Source organism: Agelaius tricolor, unplaced genomic scaffold (assembly GCF_023055355.1).
Source record: "Agelaius tricolor isolate 1412-34295 unplaced genomic scaffold, bAgeTri1.0.p SCAF_7, whole genome shotgun sequence".
NCBI lineage: Eukaryota > Metazoa > Chordata > Aves > Passeriformes > Icteridae > Agelaius > Agelaius tricolor.
Genome location: NW_027269267.1, coordinates 21082856 through 21100714, shown reverse-complemented (window position 1 = coordinate 21100714; position 17859 = coordinate 21082856). Strand labels below are relative to the sequence as shown.

Sequence of the window (17859 nt, the reverse complement as noted above, 5' to 3'; positions counted from 1 at the left end):
TCAAAATCCTTCTCCTCTCTATTTGCTGCTCCCCAAAAAGGGCAGCTTGCATCTAAAAATGATACAGCATACCTTGTGTGTTTCAGTAGCCATAGAGATTGTGTAAAGAAAAACTATTTTAGAATTCTTGAACCAAAAATTTTGCATTTGGCAATGGGAAGCAATCCATATGTCTTACATTTTGCAACAGTGAATCATGCTTTAAATCCTGAGTAATCCTAGTGAATTAAGTGAAACCTTTTAAAGTGTAAAATATTATACAATGCAATGTCAATATAAACAGGGAACTGTCACAGGCTGCATCTACACCACTCTCAGTCTAAAACAGGAGTGCACTTCTGAAACTGATCTCCTGACTCTCCCCATGCTGAGCTTTGGGACACAGACCAGAGCAGTTTCTGAGCATGAGAACTCCTTTCCCTTTAGGTGAAACCAGCCCAACCAGTGCACTTTGAGAGCTTGTCCAGGGTGCTCCTGTCAGGCAGGACCAGGCTCTGGCTGGACAGCCCCAGGAGGCACCTGGATGCTGATGTTGGTGCAATGCAGACACTTGGTCCTTGCATCCCTGTTTCATCCTGTCCACTGCCCACAGACATGCCTGTGTCTTGTCTGTTTGCTCCTCTGCATGCATCCTCCTCATGAGAGGGACTGGGCTCTCCCTCACCCCTGGGGCTTGTCCTGACAAAGTCCCCACTGGGGACCAAAGACCAGTATTAACAAGAATTCTTCAGGAAGATTAGGCCTTCCCAAGGGTAGACTCCTGGTTCCCACCTCACTATAGCCACTTTGAGAAGTGTGAGCAGAGCTGCTCCTGCTGCTGGCCTCAGAGGGTCAGATAATCCTCACAGGACCAGGGGAGACATCTGACAGCAGTCTCACAACACTCAGGATCCATACACCCCCAGAAACCCTGAGCAGCTAGGGGTGATGATGCATAGTTAACACCTCTCACATCCACAGCACAACCTCCTGCTGAGTCTGGCTTCTCTGCAGAGAACTGATCCTGTTCACTCTCTAGGTGTTTCACTCTCTTGCAGCCAGCTCCTAGGTAGATCTACTTTCTCTTCTAAAACCTTTCATGGGAGGAAAAAAAGGTTTGAAATGATAAACTGTCCCAGACATTAATTCAGCACAGCTGGGGCCATGCAACACTGCATGGATGAGGAAAGACAAGAAAAGAGATCATCACCCCTCTCTTCTTTCTATTCCAGACTGGCAGGAGGCCAAACTGGCTCTAAGAGTAAATTAGAGCAACATAAAAAATCTCTGTTCCATCTGAGGATCCTGAGGGACCCATACTGCTAGCTCAGCCCTTCGTGTCAGCCCACTAAATAGATCGGAGGAGTGTAGATTACATACATCAAAGTTTCTGATTTATTTTACCTTAAGTAATAACAAGTACGTGTTCAACATACTAAATGTCTTCCATATAGTAGATAGGAGTGTTGCTGTAGCTTATGTAGATTTTTGGAAAATCTAATTCCAAATCTGTTCTTATGATCTTGTAGAAAGAAGCAAAAACATATTTGGTGTGATGCCTACCTAATACACGGTGTTCCTGAGCAGCAGATGTGCATTGGTTGTCCAATGGCATGGGGAAGGAACTATGAATAGTGCATCCCTCTTTGCAACCTCTGCAGCAGAGCAACAGCATCAAAATTCTTATCAGAGGTTATTAGGTTGGATTGAATTCCTGTTAAAGGCTGAGAAATCTAAGTCTTCACATCTCAATGGAGGAATAAAAATGATCACTAGAAGGTGCAGGTATTACAGGCCACATGAATCAATCTATAGAGAGAAATATGATAGAAAAAGGATCAGACCATGCTTCCTTTGCAAAATCAAAAAAGTTATGACAGCTTTATCTTCCAGAAACTTTGAAACAAGGTCTTCCACTTTACCTTTTTATTTCTGATAATATCATTTTACTCAAGAGGTCTACTTGCACAAGTGATCATGATCTTTCAGCCTAATCCAAGTATATCAATGAAGTAATAAGTGAAGAAAAAAAAAACCAAAAAGAGATGGTCTCAATTCCTGAAAATATCTTAGTCAATCAGAATTTCCTTCTAAAATTGAAACTCTTGGTATTAACAAGTGACTAAATGAGAAACCATTTTTTTGGTGCTGTGAAGCAGTTGCTCATGAGTGACTCCATCCGAACATTCATCTGAAGAATATCAAATATTGTAAAGATGCTCACAAAATAGAAGTCAGAGCTTGCTGCTACAGAAGTGCTAAATAGTAATAATAACAATGTGCTAAAAGTCTTTACTTTCCCTCCACAAATAGTTTGGCAGCACACCTCATAATAGGAAAGCTGGGGTTTAACATATTTGTAAGTATGACAGAGCAAGGGGCTACACGTATAGAATATCTACCTACTGCAATGTGAGAATGGAATAGTGCCCCTCTATCCCAGGAGTGTGGGGATATCTATTCAAGTTCAGTTTTCACTATTGTACCTAAAGTTTGCATATGAATTTGTGTAAAAACTTAAATTAGCAGCAGATACTTTTTTTCAAGTCCATAATAGGAGTAAATAATTAATCTGCATTTCAGGGGCTCTTTTTTTTTTTAAGAATTATTTAACTGAAGTAATGTAACAGAAGAAGCAATTATTTACTTTGTTATTATTCACTTTTTCAAGAGAACTTACTTTTATTTAGAAAATGGAAAACATGGCATGAGGGGAAAACATAGAAACAGTTACCAATGCAATACAAGATGATGAAGCACTAGAAAATAACAATAGGTTTCATCTCATAAAATACAAAATATTTTGCCTTATGATCCCATTATCTCCCCAGTAGGCCAACCCTGCTGGCCCTTGACTTTGATTGTTTCAGGTTAGGGTTTCCATTTTAATGAGGGTAAGAAAGCTCAGCTCTGGCTCCCTTCATTTGGAGCTGCAGGGCTGTGGCACTGCTGCTGATCACCATCGCAGCAACACGAGTCATGAAGCTGAAAAACAAGGCTCTTAAAAAAACAGTGATTTCTTTATATATGGTTACTTTGGGGTCTTCTCTTACACCAAGGCCAAAATTATTGCAATGGCCAGAGTAGTGATTCACTCTTCTATCCTTTACCGTCACTTTATAGTTGGGGATTTTTTTTTTTCATTTTACCTGGAAAAAACCCAAGTCTTTATCATGGGTCTGTGCAGCTCCTCTTAGCCAAGCACAGCCTGAAAAAAAGTGCCTTCCTTGATAACCTTCACTTGAAGTTCTCGGCAAGGATTACGTCAATATTAACCCCATCCCCCGGGGGTGGCTGCCTGGCTTCCCAGCCACAGCTGCAGGACACCAGGGCTCCGGGCCGGCCACAGCATCGGCTGGGAAAGTGAAGGGCAGGCGATGCAGCCCCCGGCTTGCCCTGCTCCCTGCAGGACTGACTGAAACTCCACCAGACACAGGCAGCAGCGGCTGTGCCCAGTCAGAAAAGAGGAAAAGTCATTTCCTTGGATCCGTATGGCGTTGCAATTTAATTTCCTCGCCATCACAATGCTTTCAGTGGCCCACCAAGCTTTCCTTGCCCGCCTCCGTCTCCCTGCCCGCTCAGCAGAGCGTGTGGCCAGGCCTGGCCGGGCTGGGCCCGGCTGTCCGAGGGCCTGGCCGGCACAGGGTGCCTGTCCCGGCTGGGGGTTGGAACACTGCGGTAGGTCCATGGCCAGGCAGCGCGGGATGAGCGTGTGCTGCTCCTCAGCAGCGGAAAGCCCAGCACAGGGCTGGGAAGGCTGCCAGGACAGACCTGCAGTGCTGCGGCTCCGGGCATGCCGCTGTCCCGCTGCCCCCTCAGCCCTCCCGGCCGTGCTGAGCCACCTCCCGAGGGAGGGGGACAGGGACGGGACGTGTCACAGCGGTGACAGCTCTCAGCTTCCTTGCTGGGCCACCGCGCCTTGGAAGCTCTGCGAGTCTTGACTAAGGACCATTTCTGATGAGTTTACCTCATTGTAAGCCCGCGGCACTTTAAAAACAAGCAAGCAAACAAAAAAGCGCAGGAGCTAAAATTTTTGGCCCATCTCGCTATGAATCTGGAGGGTGTTTTTTGTTTGTTTACATTGCCGAGTAATAAAAACGCAATGTAGGTTTTGCATTTGGAGAAAAATAAGGCGAATGGGAGCTTACTTGGAAAGGGAGACACGTGTCTGCCTGTCTGTCTGAGCGCAGATGGCCTTGCACTGCAGTCTCGAGGCTCTGCATACGAAAATGAATCACATCAGCCTGCAACATTTCTCAGTGTTTCGAGAGTTCTGCTTTCAACACAGATATGAATGTATGTAGCAATGATCTTCATTGTCCTGACTTGGGTGATGTCATATTTTTCCATTAGGATACTGGGTGACAGCACATTTGTAGGCTTTGGGCTAAATGTATAACGAGCATGAAATTCCCTTTAATGTCAAAATAAAACCAAAGGAGAAAAAAGAGTCGAAAGGTCATATGGAAAAAACCTCCAATAATAAATATGACTTTTGGGGCCGCCTGAGTCTGGCTGTCACCGTGATGAGCCCACCGAGGCAGACACCCCGGCAACATCCCAATAATCTTATTATTTGCATGACATTAGCCATGAGGCGGGGGGATGGGGAGAGGGGTGGGGGAGGGGAAGGGGGAAGAAAGCCGCCAAAAGCATCCAGGCGGCCCCGGGCGAGCGGGCGGGCCCCTGGCGGTGGTGCCGGGGTGCGGTGGCGGCCGTGCCGGGCGGGGGCTGGGCCGGGCGGATGGCGGTGCGCAGCTACTCGCGGCGGTGCGGTAGCGGCAGCGGCGCGGAGCCCTGCGGAGCGCGGTAATGATGTCAGCTTGTTATTTACCTTCCAGCGCCGGGTGACGGCGCAGCGCGAAAGGAGAATCAATCAGCCGCCGGGTGACCCGCCAGGCGCAAAAAAACCGGAGCCGAGCGGGGGAGGGGAAGCACATGGAGCCGCGTTGCATCATCCGCCCGGGGTGGGGGGGGACACGGGCGGGACGCGGGGACACGCGTGGGACGGGCGCGCTGGAGGCTAAAGAGTCGCGGCGCTGCCGCCCGTGGGTGTCGCGCCCCAGCGAGATGCGATAAAGCCCGTTTGTGCTGATTCACAGCCCGCCCGGCCCCCGCGCCCCGGGGCGCTGACTGGGCACCGCCGCCCGCCCCGGACCGGGGCAGCGGTGGCGGCGCGGGGCGCGCTCCCGCAGCGCCGCCCCGGCAGTCCGTCCGCGCCGCTGCGCGGGACGAGCGGCCGCGTCCCGGGCGCCGGAGCGCGCCCCGCGGGGCCCTGCGCGGGCCGCTTGAGTTTGGCCGGACGGGCCGCGGGGCCGAGCGCGCGGGGCACGGAGGGCGGCCGCGGGCACCGCGCGCCGGGCCGGCACCGGGGAACGCGGCGCTGCCCGGCGGGCGGGGGAGGGGAGGGCCGCCCTCCGTGTGTGCGTGCCTGGTTTGTCACCGGGTTTCAGTTGCGGGGGGGGTGTCAAAGCACAACATAACCACAGGCGGGGCGAGGGCTGGCGGCACCCCGGGGCATCCCCGGGGGCGTTGGCGGCGGTGCCTCCTCGAGCTGCGCGTCCCGGCGTGCGGGACCGAGGCAGGTGGGGGAGGGCGCGGCCGGTTCGCCCCCCAGCCGCCCCGGCCCTCCCGGTGCGCCCCCTCCCCCGCCGTCCCCTCCCTCGCTCCCGCCCGGTGGCGGCGGCCCCGGGCGCGGCTGAGGCTCCCCCTCGGCGCTGCTCCCGCCGCCGCCGCGCGTCCGCACCGGCCCCGTCAGCCCCCCCTCACCGCCATTCCGCCCCAAAACTTTCCGTTTCCCCCATCCCACTCTCCGGGACTTCCTTGTGCCGCCCGTGCGCGCGGAGGGGGGGGAGGAGGCGTGTGCGGCGGCGGCGAGGGGGGATTCGCAGCCTCCTGGCAGGCTGGCCGGGACCCCGGGGGAAGAGGAGTTGCACCATGCGCGGCAAGTGAGGGAAAGTCTCCGCCAGCAGCAGCGCCGCCGCCCCCCGCAGAAGTTGGGGCTCTCCCCGCCCGCGGGAGCGGGAGCTGTGCCTTTAACGCCCGCTGCGCCGCGAGGTGAGTTCCCGAGGCGGATTATTCATCCCGGGGACCCTGTTGTGGTTTCTTTTTCCCCCCGGCTTTTTTATTATTATTATTATTATTATTATTATTATTATTATTATTTCTTTTTTTTAATTTCCCCCTTTTCTTACGCTTGTCCTTCCCGGCGCAGCCCCCCGAGCCCAGCCCAGCCCGGGGCCCGCTGCCCCCCGGCGTCCCCTCTGCAGCCTGACCCGCCCGGGGGGGAGGGGGTCGCTCAACTGCCGCTTGCTATGACGAAGTTTTCTCAGCCCGGACGTTTTGGGTTCTGTTTGGGGGTTTTGGGGGTGTTTTCTCAGGGCCGAGGTGATGTGTGTGTGTGGGGGGCTGCCGTACCCGTGGCGGGTGTTTTGCAGCTGCCCCCGGGCAGAGCGACCCCGGGGCGTGGGGGAGGGGAGGGGGGCAGTTTCTCCCTACTTCTGAGACAGTATTTTAATGTATGGGGGGGGTTATTAAAAAAAAATAATAACTGCTCGGGGAGGGGGGGAGAGAAATGCGAGGTATTCACGCTCCAGTGTGGAGTTTGCAGAGCCTGGGTGGGGGAGGGGATCCCATTCATCGCCAGGGCTTGAATCAGCAGCGGGCGGAGGGGCCGGTCGCTCCCCTACACCGAAGTTTACTTCCAAGTAGGTAAACAAGTTCGCTGCTCGCCCCCCGCCCCGGGCCCAGCCCCCCGAGCCGCGCTGCCCCCGGCCTCGCTGCCAGCGCCGCGGCCGCCGGCGGGGCCGGGGTGCGGGGAGCCCCTCGGGGCCGGAGCTGCGGGGCCGCCGACCTGTTGCACGTCCCGGGCCGGCGAGCCCAGCCCCGGGGCGGCGGGGCGGGCGGGCGCCCTGCCCCCGGCGCTGTCACCGGGCCGGGCACGGTCCCCATTTTGCGGTGCGCGTTGAGTCTCGGCGGTGGGGCTGAGGTGGGCTCGGTGCGCGGCTGAATGTCGGTGTGGTGTGATGTAAAGCGAATGACCCTTGACCTATTTAGTGGTGTGTTGCTGGGTTCTCGGGCAGGCATCCTGCACGGCGCAACGAGGGGCAAAAACACCAAGCCACACCCTAAAAGTTCGGCTCGCATATTAATTCCTCAAAGTCGGCGTTTAGACGGAATAAAGGCTGCCCTTTATGTGTTGCCTTAACATGCCTCTGTGCTGTTCTCCACGAGGATTCGTACGGCGTTTCTCCCTCCCTGACGCACGAGCCTGGCAGTGTGGATGTGGATGTGTGCGGTGGGGGAGGGGAGGCCGGCTGCTCGGCGGGGCTCACCCACCACCTCCTCCAAAAAAAGAAAATATTGCAGCATAATCTTGCAGAAACCGAAAATATTCCATTGCAAAGACTGATGATTTGAAATAAAATGGAGTGTAAAATTAAAATTTCAGGATTAGTGTTCTAGGCTAATAGTATGAAAATAAATGTGTTGTGCCAGAGGGAGATCTGATTGTAGGTGATAAATACAAGGTCTTTACTCTTGACAAATAAAATGTCATATCTTTCTTTCTTACCCCATTTATTTGTGGTCTTTTAACCAAGACTACTTGTGTGGATGTGTAAGGTTTAACATCATCTACCTTGTGCACCATGTGACTGCACATACTGGGTTTAGGCCTCTCCCTGTCCTGCAGTCAGTGTTCTGTCATGTACAGAGACATTGGGCAGGTTTTAAATTAAATATATCCATTCTGTGATAGCAGATGTTGTTGGCAAAGAGAGCCAGATTTGTTCTAGTGTGTGTTTTGGCGTTGTTGTTTTTTTTGTTTGGCTTTTTTTTTAAACAATTACAGATAATAATTGCAACATCTCAACGACAGCAATAGTAAAACAGGGAAGCTTTCCCACAGAAGATTTGTAGAGGACGTGGGAGGAAAAAGGAAAGCAAGAGGGGGAGGATGCTATCACATTAAAAATGCGTTAAAGCTCTCTTGTGCTATATGTAATAATGGTAAAAACAGGGCAGATTTGAGCCGAGCTGCTGTAGTTGTCTCAGTGTTTAACACCTTCAGTGAGCTATGCAATAACCAGGGGTAGGGCAACCCTGCATGTACAGACTGAGGAAGGAGAGACTGGAAAGCAGTGCCAGGAAAGGGACCTGGGGCTCCTGGTTGATGGCAGGTTGACCATGAGTCAGCAGTGCCCTGGCAGCCAGGAGAGCCAGCCCTGTCCTGGGGGCATCAGGCACAGCATGGCCAGCTGGGCAAGGGAGGGGATTGTCCTGCTCTGCTCTGCACTGGGGCAGCCTCACCTCGAGTGCTGGGGGCAGTTTTGGGGGCTGCAATATACAAAAGACATTCAGCTGTCAGAGAGTCTCCGAAGGAGGGCCATGGAGGTGTGAATAGCCTTGAGAGAAAGCCCTATGAATGAGGAGTGGCTGAAGTCCCTTGGCTTGTTCATTTTTAAGGAGACTGAGTGGAGACCTTATTGCAGTCAGTCTACAGCTTCCTCACGAAGGGAAGCAGCAGGGCAGACACTCTTCTCTGTGGTGACCAGTGACTGGACCCGAGGAAATGGCCTGCAGCAGTGTGTGGGCAAGTTTAGGTTGGATGTTAAGAAAAGACTCTCCACTCAGAGGGTGGTTGGGCACTGGAACAGACTCCCCAGGGAAGAGATCACAGCAGCAAGCCTGATGGGGCTCAAGAAGCATTTGGACAATGCTCTTGGGCACATGGTGTAATTCTTGGGATGTCCTGTGCAGTGACAGGACTTGAACTTGATGATCCTTGTGGGCCCCTTCCAACTCAGTATATTCTATGATTTTAAGGTTGTTTTTTTCACCCCCTGAGATGAAAAAGTGTCTCTCAGAAGCAAAGAGGATTAAAAATTACACATACGTGTGAAGACTGGCAACTACACAACTGTCCAGGTTTCTTAGGACATAAAAAAGCCCTCGGGAGATAAGTTGGCATCTGAATACATCTTCCCCCACCCAACTGAGTAAGATGACTCCACTGTTCTCTGCTATGTCACTGCTGTGAGTTATGCTACTGCTTATCTTATTTTTAAATGATTGCAGATATTCTCCGCAATAAGTATCTAAGGAGCAAAACTAAGTTAAATCATTGCTAGGGAGGGGGCACCTGGAGTTGTCAGGTTCCGCTCCACCAGTTTGCCCAGTTTTCACCAAATCATAGAATATGCTGAGTTAGAAGGGGCCCACCAGGATTGAGTCCAACTCCTGACCCTGTGCAGGACAGCCCCAAGAATCCCACTGTGTTTTGAACTCTTATCAGACTTGGTGCTGTGATCTCTTTCCTGGGGAACCTGTTTCAGTGCCCAGCCTCTCTTGGGATGAAAAACCTTTGCCTGGTATCTAACCTAAACCTCCCCTGATTCCGTTTCATGCTGTTTTGGTCCTGTCACTGATTGTCAGATGGGCTTTTCTCATTTTTGTGATGACAGGGAGCAGAAGTAGACCTGCTGTCTGCTCGGTATGTCTGATGTGCCATGGCTCCTGAAGAGCTTCCTGAACAGAGAGCCGTCCTCTGGCAGCAGCAGCTGTTGAAGGCCTGTCATCCCTTTGCTTGGAAGGAGTAGAGAAGAATGTCTCTCATTGTGGATGGGATCTTATTTCTCAGTAGCTGAGATAAGTCAGCAGTGGATTGAGCGGTGTGCTCGGTTTGGTTCATTGTGGAGGTGAGGCTGGAAAAGCCCTCCCAGGTTTAGGTTTAGGTTGCCGGGTGATTGCTGCAGGCAGTGGGGTCGGTGCACGCTTCAGTGCTGCCAGCCCTTGCTCTTTGCTGCTGCTACGAGTCCAGAGTTAGAATTCATCTTGTGTTAAACTGATGCTGTTTGTATTTTAGTAGTGCCAAGGGGCCCCCATTCAAATCAGGGCCATTTGGGGAATATTATAGACGGTGGTTCTCACCCTAAACAGGTTGTAATGTAAGTGAGGGAAACAAAAAGCCAGGAGGGAAAATGCTGGAAAAAACTGACTCAGGGGAACGGCAGCTGATTGTAGTGCTTTATCTGCAGGACCACGGTGTGATCTCAGCTGGTAGGAGAGAGGAGAGTTGTTAACACCTGGCAGCGCTGCTGCTGGTAAATCTGTCTGCTCTGCCCAAAGAGGGGTGGGCGTCATAACGTCATCCATATCCTGGATTCCCTTTACTACTGCTCTTCTAATTCCTAGTATTTTAGATTATGTACACCAGCCTGCCTATAAAGCGATCCAGGTTTTGTAACTCTTGGGACAGCTTCTTTTTTTTATAATCTTCATTATGAGGCAAGATGGAAGTAATTTTGTAAACTCTTTTTTCAGCTCCTAAATTAAAACTCCACTCCCTCTTTCCCTCCCTCATCTTTCCTATTTTTAGTTAGGAGGAAATAGCTGACCTCTTTACAGCAAGAACCCAGACCCCCTGGGTGCCATTTATAGGTTTCTACCAAATGGCCTACTTGGACAAGTTGGTTGAAATAAAACAAAAACATTGGAACTACGGCTGTACATAAGGAATAGCAGCCTTCCTGTCAGTACAAAATCTGTCATTTTAATGACACTGAAACAAGCATACAAAGGTGAAAAGTACAGTTTAGGTTATTTTTCTTCAGTATACAAGAGAATATTTTAAAGGCTTTTGTTGTTGTTCTCTGATCATTGATATAATGGAATTTCATTTAAGGATGACTGATAGTGTTTTGTCTTACAGTCACAGGAAGTCCCCCAAAGTTAGGGCTGTGTAAAAGCTAGAAGCAGTCAAAGAAGGTTGTTCATTAAGAAAACATCATCGTTTCTTACCAGTTGTCTTCATGTGTAGAGATTTTGTCCTAGACAGAGATTTATAAATTATAGGTACTAATGTTTAATAATTCTGTAGAAATATAAATTTGCTTCTGCTAGTTTACCAAAAGCACGTTTAATTCCACAATGGGTATGTGACAGTTGTTGAAAGTAAAGGTGCACAGGCCTTTTACACTGCTTTTCTTGAGCCGCTTTTCCTATGCGTATTTGTATTTATTTTAAGTAATAATAAAAATACTGGCCTGTAGCAATAGTTATTGCATCTCTTCATTTGTTTTTTGAGAGGAGAAAAATATATTGCCTCTGTTACCTTCTGTTGGGGTCCCAGCTACCAGTCCCTTTCTATACTTTGAGGCAGCTTGGGGTTGGGTGCATCTGAGGATGTGGCTTCCATCTTTATAATCCTGTCCACTTTTTGCGGTTAAAGGGGCATCATGATGTTTAACCTCATTTCTTGACTGTCTCTATTGTTAGTGTGAATAATTAATATGTGTCCTGTTTCAACTGGAGTGCTTGTAAAACGTCATAATTTTGTATGAAGTCACAGTGGAAATTTCTGCCAAGAACCCTGTGCTATTCATGCAGTACAAAATCATGATAGTACTGTAGTAGGAAGAAACAATTATTTTAATATTTTAGCTAAGTGCATTGCATAACTACATTTTGGCTTGGGTGTTGAACTACATTTTGGCTTGGGTGTTGAACTTTAGTCATTTGCTAGGCAAAGTTCATGTGGATGAGCAGTGCCTTGATGCTTAGATGACATGACTTGGGCCCTGTTCCTGAGCAGATGAGCAGTACTAATAATGTCTAATAATTCTCTATATATGCATATCAAAATACTCTCTTCTAAGTAGGGAGTTTGACTGACCCTTTGCTGTTGGAAGGTGAAACAAGACCAGTGTTCTCCATTAGTATGTAACAGTTGCTCTATACATCACTCCAGTGCCATTTAAAGTGTGATTGCTGTTACTGAACTAAGTTTCATTTCAGCTGCTAATTCTTAGTTACAGTTTAACCTCTTACCACTGTGAAGAGACATTAGAAGATGTTCTGTTATATAAAATCATAACTCTATTAAATGGAAAAAAATGTAGTAACATGATTTTATAGGGTTTTTTGTATTGAAATATAACTTTCCCATACCTCCAATAAATTACCGATAGAGCAAAAAAGCAACATTTTTCCCTTAGACATTTAAATTACTTGGGAAATATGCTTTGACATTGTCTTCAAGAAAACAAAGAGGATTTTACTTTGGTGGATAGATTCCTTTTGTCATTCTGCAGCATAATGCATTTGTTGTACTCCTTTTTGAAGGCAGCAGACTGCACTGGATGTACAGTGACAAACTGGCTTCTGCTATATTTTGCTGTGTAGCACCATCAGCTCTTCATCAATCCTTTGCCATTGAATAGGGACCCTGCAGAATATTCTCTAGTTCAAGTGTGAAGCAAACTATTTATGATTTATATTTCCAAATCAAAGTCATGTTACAGAGGCCCCACTGAAAGGGAGCAGTTGCATTGATGTGATTAGCATGTATGCAGTGTTGTTGTGCTTCATGCTTAGAAGTGTCCACTGCTGAGTTTGTGCTAATTTGAACACAGCCCCATAGCCTACAGCAAAATAATTGGAAAGATGTTCTTCCAAAAGAATTGACTGGCACAGTGTGCAGTTAATAAATACAGGAGATTTTTATAAAGTGAAGTAAAAATATGGATTTTTTTCTTTTGTAAACTCATGTGTGTTGGTAACAGAATGAGGAATTGTTATAACAACACGATAGTTTCAGTGTCATTTAGCAGCTACAAGTTGCTTGTTCATTGTATGAATGGTTTTAGTCAGGTTGCTACTGGCAGAGGGGATGTGTGTGTCCAGAGACCCATTAGTATTAGACTTGTGTTAGCACATAGTCTCAGCTGGGATTGTTGAACAGAAGGCAGTTTCACAAATATTAATTGTTTCAAATGAACTATACTAACTGTTGTGAGTGCATGCATATGCACATATATACACGTACATGGATAGCCTTAAGGCAGTCCAAAAAATAGTTTTGGAGAAAAAAGGTGTAACCCTGACGCTGGAGAGTGGTGGCAGCGTGCACACCCTGACTCTCACACCCTGCACTAGGATGTGCTCAGGTCAGCAGCACCAGAGGTGTTGCAGAGCCAGTGAAATGACTGTAGGCTGGGCCAGGCTGGATGTCAGGTTTTGGGAGAAGGCAGAGGTGCAGCACCCTTTAATTATGTGCTCGTTGAGATGTGGCAAGGTCAGGAGTGCATACTGTGCTCCTACCTCTAACTGAGCCTGGTGAGACCAGGAGGTGACAGCTGGGGCTGGGACATGCATTCAAACATCAGAATTATGTTATCTTCATTTTTTCCTCCTTTTAATTTTTTTATTATTATTATTTGGTTTTTGGTTGCTCTTAGAAGTAAAATTTAAACCCTGATCTTGACAGAGGGATTGAGGTAAAATTGCCCTCCTCCATAGTGTTCTCCACAGATAAGGTGAGTTTGCTGACAAGTTAGGGCTGGGAATCCAAGCACAGACAGTGCCGGTTCATACTGGGGGGATTAGTTTCCAAGGATATTTATCTGTTGCTTTTTACAGTCACAAAACAAACTTTAACCCTTTTCATGCCTATTTTACATGCACACATGAGTTAGACCTCTAAGAATTTGGATATGGAATTGGTTGAAACACATGAAATATTTTCTAAATATTTCAGAAGATATTGGTAATGCTGCTAACTATGTGGACTCAAATATCTCTTCTTGTATGTTAACTTTCCTATTTGGTTTTGTTTTGACTTTTTGAGTGGTTTTGTTTGGTTTTTTTTTGGCTTTTTTTTAACTTTCTGGCTTTACTTTTGTCCTTTTTTAATGTAAGAGCATCTGTAGTTTGTATAGTTTACTTTTTCAGTTGGTGACTTTAAAATACTGTAATCTGGGAGGCACAGATAAAAGGCATGCCTGAGGATTATTCTGATGAGGAAAACATCTTCTTTCCTATGCCAGTTCTCAAAAAATGAAAGCAAGGAGCAGAAGCAAGTACGTTTTTAGTAACATTGCATGGTGTTCACAAGACAGATTTTATATCATTCTGTGAAAACTATTCAAGGTTCCTTTATTTTCATTTTGACTACTACTGGGTTTGTTTGGGCTGCTGGTGTTGTAACTCAATAACAATGCTAATTTGTATTTGGAGGAATCTGGTTTTGTACTAAAAAACCCAAACACTCTCAGCTCTGATACTTCCGCTAGTATCAGTAAATGTCTTACATAATCAGTTAATTTAAATGAGCCAATTAGTTTAAAATTAGTGCATGACAGTGTATCATAAAAATTCATCCAGCTTCATTCTCACAGGATTTGATGTGCTTGGAGAAAAAAAACACTGAAGCTGAAAGGGTGGCCCAAAATGCAGTATTGGAATGGAAGGAAAGAACCTATTCATTACATACAGCTCAAATTTACTAAAGCATTAACATAATGGTTTCCCTCACTGCTGATGAATGAAAATTACTTTCTGGGAGACCACCATCCTGTCTTTACTACCTAGTCTGGTAGCGCTGGGTAGAGGTTAGAAAAAAATGTGGAATGTAGCTTAAGCCCTCCTGGGCAGTTTCCAAGGAGGAGGAAGGTGAGTGGGAGTAGGCCACCTCAAAAGCTGCGATTCACTGTTTTTAACTGGCTGACCATCAAGTGGACAGCTGTTTTGGTTTTTTGGGGTTTTTTTTGCTTGGCTAAGGTGGCATGTCTTCAAAACACTTAATCCTGTGCATTTCTTCAGTGTTTTGATGGTAGTATAATGGCATTATATGAGGGTACTTTATAATATGTTATTTTGTGGTTACAGAAATGGCTTTTTGTGCATGCCTGGTTTTTGTAATGTTTTCCGTATTTGTATGCATATGTGCCTCACTGTGGATTCAATCTTTTATTTTAAATTTTGCTTAGGCCAAGTGATAAATTCTTCCTGGTATCTACTATGTTACCAGCAGCATGTATTTTAAAAAATAAGTTTAAAGAAAAAGTTTAAAAAACACTTGAAACATGGAAGTGTTCTGTGTTCTCTAATGACAACATGTTAAATGCAATTGTGAATTGTCAGTTTGATCATGGGCGCTGAATGATGGCTTTGTAGATAAGATTTGTTGTGCACAGCAGATGTCTGTGTACATGGAGTCCAGTGTGAAAGAAATTTAATTTCCTCTTACTAAAAATAATATAGTGACCTGTATCTTCTACCTGTTTAAAATGTGCTCAGATAATTGCAGTGAATGATTTTGTAGTTATTTGCTCCTGTATTCATTTTGCCATGAGCTTTTGAAAGACAACATTTTTCCTTTTTTTAAATGTAAATTCGAATATATATATATCTATGGAAAGAAATAAGAGATCTGTTCCTTTAACAACCTCACAAGGCAATTGATAGGGCACACCTTTTCACAGCTGGGTAAATCATTTACATTCAACTTATAGTGCAATGTTGTACTACAGAATTGCTATGAAGACTTTATGAATGACAACTTTTGAAGAATTTTAAACAGCAAAGCACATTGCCAGTTTATTTTGTTGCTAGTTTATTAAAACATGTGAATGTTAAGCTGTACTTAATAAAGTATAATCCCATTTTTCCATCAGTTTATCCTCTAGGATAGCAAAGTATCAAAGGAAAATTATGGAACAAAAAGGTTTTTTCTCCCTTTCAGTGTTCAGTTTAGAGTTAGAAGTAATGACTGCTTTAATTTGTTAATCTTCTATTAATCTGTAAGTTAGTTTCCTTGCTAACGGAGTTGGGTTTAGGGTATTAGTTTGCCTCAGAACAAGCCTTTGTTGTTTTTTCTTTTCTTCAAGCTTTTTGTAATTGCTTTTAAACCTTTCTTTTAATTACCTCCCTCCACCACAGCAAAAATCTTTTGGGGTTTGCAGTGGAATTTAAGAGGTTTCATTTTAATGGATATTTTCTGTGTGACACAGTCTTTAACTCCAGCAAGGACAGAGTTGATGGTACATTTGTGTTCTGAACATTCAGCAATGCCTGTTGTATCTATGGCCTGATGTTGCAAAAATGTGTTTGGATGTGCAGGAGATTTCTAGGGTCAGGCCTTATATGATGGCAGCACAGATTCTTGACTGATGAAGTAAACATTTCTGAGCCTTTTTTATAGCAGCAGATGATACATGTGATTTTAGCTTTAGTCCCAACAGGCAGCGTTCCTGTAATGAAGTGGAGATTGCAGTGTCCCTCTCCTTTCCCCTAGCCCACATAAGTAGGGTTTCTTGTATGGCATAACTTCCACAGTCTCTTTTGAGTACTGTTCTTATCTGAATCTTCTCCATGCTCTTGGAAGTTTCTTTTAGATGGCAGACATGAAGTTGATATTTAGAGCCTGGTTTCTTCAAAATGTGCAGGAGCTGTGTTGGCTATGTCAAAATTTACTGGGCCTAATATTTTGCAGTATAAAGCGTAAGACTTGGTTGCAAGTATATATACACTGATAAGTGGCCTGCACAGGTGGATGGTTGGAACCTATGACCTTTTTTCAGTGAAGTGCCCTTAGTTTTTCAGGCAAGGCCATGTCACAAGGTGTAACAAACTCTAGCAATGGCTGGCAGGCATTGGCAGCAGGATGGTCTCATGGCCTGTCTGGACCATGGGTAGTCTCAAAAGTGTTCTGCCAAATGAGACCTACCACATCCAAAGCCCAGTACGTTGGGACTGGCACTGGATGCTTGTCTTGTGTAAGGGCTGCAAGCACCAAAGCCTCTGTGGAGAGAATTACCAACCTTTTTTATTCTAATTTGCTGTTTTTCTCTGGGGTGATTGCTCTGTGTTTGACTGCAGTAGATCAGGAAAATTACCCAGAAGGATCGTGACATTTCTTTTTTTCACTTTAAATATTAATTTTCTAACATTTTTTCATTTAATGACTCAAACATCCTACAAATAGTTGTCTTAAAGAAATACGTAGCTACTTATGCTATTAGCATTGTCCTAACTGTTATTTTTGTCTTTGGAAGTACATATGGTACATTCTGGTGTCTCAAGTGGAGCCAATGTCTTGCCAGCCTATTTAAAGTGCTAACGTATGTGAGAAAGTGTGCCCTGTGGCCTGAAACATCATTCATGTATTTGCCAATTGCCTCAGTCTTTTAATTTCTGTTTGTATGCATTGCATTTGGTTAGGTTGAATTTATTATTGATTTCAACTGTTTGCAAATAGTCTACTGACAGAGCATTTGCTCACGTCTCCTTTGAGCCAGCATTTTACCCTCATTAGTCTATGGATGTGTTCTTTTGACTGTTTGCCAAATGTGTTCATAAAACCGGTGAAATTAATAGAAGGAAAAGTGGGAACGCTGTGTGACCTGTTATTTGTCAACAACATCATGGGACTGCCTTTCAGTGTTTGACCATAGACCACTACATTTATTTTTTCCCCCCATGTTTTCCCTTTTTATTCATTTGGGTTTTTCGAGCTTCCCATCATATACAGCCATTTGTTCAGCAATGTTGTTACCTTTTTTTTTTTTTTTTGGCATATTTTGGTTTGATTTGGTTTTGAAGACGAAAGCTACTTAGGTAAATAACCACAGTAATATTTACCAGTTCTGTAATTCTGTAGTTTCAAATCATGGCTTGCAGGCTACTGGGGTACACAGGGTTGTTTTTATAGAGAACTGTGAGGTTAAAAAAAAGAAGGAAGTCTGTTGTCATTGTTCAGTTTTACTGTGCAGGGTATCTTTATTGGTCCACAGATTTAAAGGGTTTTAAAAAATGGTCTAATTATGTTGTAAACTTCTTTAAGATGTGATGATATCTATTTTTATGACTTACTGCTTTGTGGGTGTATATGTCATTATGCAAGTAATGATCCTTGTTTTCTCAGAAGATAATTTATACCAACATTACATTTTGGCATCAGTTTGGTTACGTTGTGTAGATATTTATGAAAATATCCCTTCTCTTATGTAGGACTGTGAACTGTATTTTCTCTGATAGAATACAGATTGGCTGATCTTTAATTGCACAAAGAATAATCTGTGGGGAAACATTTGGATTCCC

At 45.7% G+C, this 17859-nt stretch overlaps 1 protein-coding gene and 1 long non-coding RNA gene across 3 annotated transcripts in view; one reads left to right on the top strand and one right to left on the bottom strand.

The window, feature by feature from the left end:
* Positions 1-1563: 1563 nt before the first annotated feature.
* LOC139591680 (uncharacterized) lies at positions 1564-5255 on the bottom strand. The gene is made up of 3 exons (XR_011679719.1): positions 4814-5255; positions 4128-4196; positions 1564-1788 (listed from the first exon to the last, which is right to left on the bottom strand). It is a non-coding gene; the product is annotated as an uncharacterized lncRNA (long non-coding RNA).
* A 36-nt stretch (positions 5256-5291) lies between these two features.
* TBL1X (transducin beta like 1 X-linked) overlaps positions 5292-17859 on the top strand; it is a 196054-nt gene continuing 183486 nt past the window's right edge. Inside the window, exon 1 of one of the 2 annotated variants that reach the window (XM_071430567.1) lies at positions 5292-6036. The gene's annotated coding sequence lies outside the window, so the exon portion shown is untranslated. Of the gene's footprint in view, positions 6037-6667; positions 6687-17859 lie in introns of those variants that run through there. The other variant, XM_071430568.1, reaches the window with a different exon arrangement.